Source organism: Sinohyriopsis cumingii, chromosome 8 (genome assembly GCF_028554795.1).
Source record: "Sinohyriopsis cumingii isolate HCF-2022 chromosome 8, ASM2855479v2, whole genome shotgun sequence".
Taxonomy (NCBI): Eukaryota; Metazoa; Mollusca; class Bivalvia; order Unionida; family Unionidae; genus Sinohyriopsis; species Sinohyriopsis cumingii.
Window position 1 is genome coordinate 84,155,886 of NC_142968.1, and position 4,376 is coordinate 84,160,261.

Genomic DNA, 4,376 nt, shown 5'->3' on the forward strand with positions numbered 1-4,376 from the left:
TATACTTAATGTTCAGGGAGTGTAGAGGTGGTTTTTTTTATATACATCAAAGTGAATTCTATTCAGTGTGGAGGAAGAGGGCAAAGGCCAGCAAATAATTTCCACATATTTTCATTTCCTGCAAAACATATACTTATAAATAGATTTACATTTAGGAATATTGCATAAGTAGACAATTAACATGTAATTAATCCTGGTTCATACACATGTGTCTGACCTGACTCCTTGGGGCGCCCCAGGATCACTTTGTAAACATCACTTTTGCGATAAAAAGGGGAATACAAGTTTACTATCAGCTTGGATTCCTGGGTCTGTCCTTACACACCACAACCTACATACCCAGCCGCTACCAGGACCCCCACCTATGGGATTATAATTTTGAAGTCAGTGAGATCCCTATCTAATAACTGTATGTATGTATGTATGTATGTATGTATGTATGTATTTGGGAAAGGGAAAATTATTTATGCATTCAGCAAATGTTTCTGGGTCTGTCTTTACATGTTTCTGGGTCTGTCTTTACCCTCGAATCCACCCCACCCCAGGAATGGAGTCTAAACCTTGGTAATTATTGAAAAGACCACGTGAATTATGCTTCATGCATTGGTCCCAGAGTAACTCGCTGCCTGCAGGTTACCTAGTAATTTCCAAGTACTACCCTAGAATAAATATCTCGCCTGACAGATGATAAATGTCAGGTGTTTCCGTCGCATAATGCGGAAATTTTTGCACCCTTCTCACAACAAATTAGGCGCATTTGATTTATGCATATCCTATATCTTATATTATAATTTTCAGCGGGATGCTGTAAAGACTTTAATCGAAGTGAGGTATCTCAGTGAGAATTGCGCTGGACTGTGTAGTAAGGGAATCGATACCCATATAAAGCTGGGTCGGTTACTGTGTTGTGACCTTAGACAATACGCATTTTTTTTTCACACCCCCACCCCACAAATATTATCCAAAGCCAAAAGGAAAATACTTTGCCTTTCCAGTTGTTTTCTTTTCCCACCACCAACGCCGAGCTGAATTATATCATTCTTTACTGTAACCTTTTCCATTCGATTCATAATCTTCCTGTCATGGTATTCATTATTTTCTCCATGCCATGTTATTTGGTCTTGTATAACGTATAGAACTTGTTTCTTGTTCTTTTGCATATATATTATGTTTATAGCAAGTACTTATTAAACACAGTAAAGCGAGTTCAGCCCAACGCGACGGGAAATGCTCATATGAGTCTGAGATGTCCACCTAACATTATGCACAGCCTCAAAGATAATACTAAAAAATTTACCCAATTCCAAATTATGAAAAGTCATTTTATTATATAGGAAATAAAATCGGTCACTTTTATTTGTTGTTCCTAAAAGACGTATGAAAACAAGGAACTTACATGAATTAACGATGAACACATTACACCTTTTAATTATTCAAGGGAGACATTAGAGTCATTGAAGCTAAGGATTATGTCATCGAAGGAACATATATATGACAGATATGAACCAAACGCTTTCCACTTAACCTTTACAAACTCAGATATATCGCTGCTGATATAATTCCCAGTAAACACTTTATCCAGGATGTTTACGTTACACACCATGATTACATTTACTGCGTCATATTTAAATTGACATGACTGGTTGCTTTCGCCCCTCCCTGTACATGATATTATGTATATAAAATGTCCATCGTTTGGCTCTGTTGTCAGTCTGCTTACTGAATATCACAGAGATCTCTATCACTTTGTGAAGTTTACCGGATCTTAAGTAAATCACGTAAGTACATATATACGAGAGCTTGTTTTGCTTTGGTTTTGTGGGATCTATAGCCATTTTTCATATGATTGACTACTTATGGCTAGATATGGTGATCAGTATATTTAGTGGTGAAAGAACTCGGGGAGTCCCTGGGAAGAATCACCGACCCACGCGAAGCTACTGCTAAGCGTTCGCACATATCCACCACTTTGGTCGACTCGACGTTCGAACTCAGGCGGACACAGGTAAGATGTGTGAGCTATATGTAAAGGCGAGTGCCTTCAACCACCTGGAACCCCACATATGAGAATATAACCTGGTCTCCAAAGTTTACTTTACAAATAATACATAATAAATTTAGTCTCAGTACCAAGTCTAAAAGCTATTATATGTCAAGAGGATTTCATTAATTAACGATAATTTTAGGAAAGGTAATAGTCGCTCGTTCGATTTCACTCTCTGTCTCTCTCCCTCTTACTCTGTCTCTCCATGCATAAAGGAACAAAATATGTAAAAATCTCTGGAGAGAGAGAGAGAGAGAGAGAGAGAGAGAGGGAGAGAATTTGAAGAAGATGCAACTCGTGAATTTACATGAAGTAACCGACACAAATCCTGTGTCGTCGGAATGTTGTGTACACATTCCCTTAGGAGTTATCTACAGTGTTTACACCACTATGAATGTTGCGATACAATGTTGGTTAGGAGGTGCACATCTTGTAATCTATTTAATGCTTTGTTTAACGCTTTCATATTTTATTTTCTAAACCTCTATTAGGTTACTAAAACAGAATATATTTAATTATGAAAGTGACCGAATGAATCTCTCGTTCTCTCTCAATGTATTGTTTGGTCAGGAAGCGTATAATCGACCAACAGAGAAACATAGGAATGGACAATACAAAAAATTAATTTTTTTTGTACATAAGACATTGACCGAATTCATTGTTAAAATGCTTAATTTCTACGCTTGTAGCCTTCCACTTTCGTCAATTAAACCATCTTCTATGTTTAAATCATGCGTGCATCGCATATTTATTTGATCAGTAAGAATGAAAATATAAGATAAGCAAAGAAGCAAAGAAATTTGCAAAGTGAATTTTGTATACCCGCAATAGGTACAGAAATGCATCTTGCAGCGGAAAACTCGACAGGGATCTGAATAGTTCTCTCTCTCTCTCTCTCTCTCCCTCTAGACAGTTTCCAGTAATCAATGCTTGCTCCACTGGAAATACAAGCATGTGATATATATATATATATATATATATATATATATATATATATATATATATATACACACACACACACACACATGAATATATGTATAATATGTGCGCTGTTTGTTTGATATATCACTTGTCGCATAATTTTTATGTCATTAAAATTAAACTCAGCAAGGTTAGTTTCCTCTTAATGAAACAGTTCTACTTCTCGTGGTACATCAATGATACAGTGTGTGTGTGTGTGTGTGTGTGTGTATTTATCAGTTAATTTAAGACAAGCTCCTAGGTATTAGGTAGTGACTTTTCTTTATATTTCTAAAATGTCTTTATGCCGGTAGATGTTGCATGTGTGATAAATTGACTCTTTCTCTCAGGGTTATATTCTTCTTTTATTTTTTATTTAGTAGGAATGAAGAGTGCCGTTCTAGTCATCCTTTTGGCATGCGTGATGTTCCAAACATCTTACTCCTGCGGCATTTGGAACCAAAACAAACCGTGTCAGTGCGCATGTGAGGACGAATCTGCTTCGTGCAGAGCATACTGTCGTACTATTACCGGTAGCGGAGTCCAAAAAGTTATTGATCAGAATCGATGTTACAATGACTGTTTCAGCACCTTCAGTAGTTGTTACAATGGGTGCTAAAGGACGCTAGCTACGATATTCCAGTAGAAGCCAATGCTCATTATACTACAGATGTTTGTTAGCTGTCTTCATGCCTTTAAAAGTTTTTGTATTCATCGTAGCTATGTATGGAAAACCTTTAAAGTGCCAAAATGCTATCGTAGATGAGATCATTACCGTTTATTCAGCACCTGAGACACTTTAATTGACCGTAGATGATAAATGCTGAGACACCATTCAATACTGCAATTGAATACTGGGACCATAAATACATGAATGACCCATGGTATCACAAACATGGCATATAGATATTTTTCCATATTTTACAACAATGATTTTGAATAATGTCTTACATATCTTCAATAACATTTTTCAACCTAAAACAAAAATGTGGAGGTGGCAGAACCTTCTGTTGTCATAAGCTGCCATCTTGATTTTCTACAAAGTTTATGATTTGGCATATTTCCAGCAATGATAACACATTTTCATAGCTTTCGTGATTTGGATGCGCAATTATACTTTTGTTGCTTTGTTGTTAAGTGTAAGGCAATGTTTGCATTTGTGTACAGAGCATTTTGTTTTACTAGCAAACATAAAACATAAAACTGACACATCGATTTTGTTTCCAATAGTTAATGTAAAGTTTAAATCCATTTCCAAGAAAGATTATACTTATACTGGTGTGATGTTTTTGATCGTATTTTCTTTTCTGTGCCCAAAATAGTATACTATTCCATTTGAATAATGAAGATAGTAAATTAGAAAGATACATTA

The 4,376-nt window shown here is 36.0% G+C and overlaps 1 long non-coding RNA gene across 1 annotated transcript; it reads left to right on the forward strand.

Annotated features, from left to right (window-relative positions):
* Nucleotides 1-1,470: 1,470 nt before the first annotated feature.
* Nucleotides 1,471-4,376, forward strand: LOC149794024 (uncharacterized). The gene is made up of 2 exons (XR_016422932.1): nt 1,471-1,778; nt 3,385-4,376. It is a non-coding gene; the product is annotated as an uncharacterized LOC149794024 (long non-coding RNA).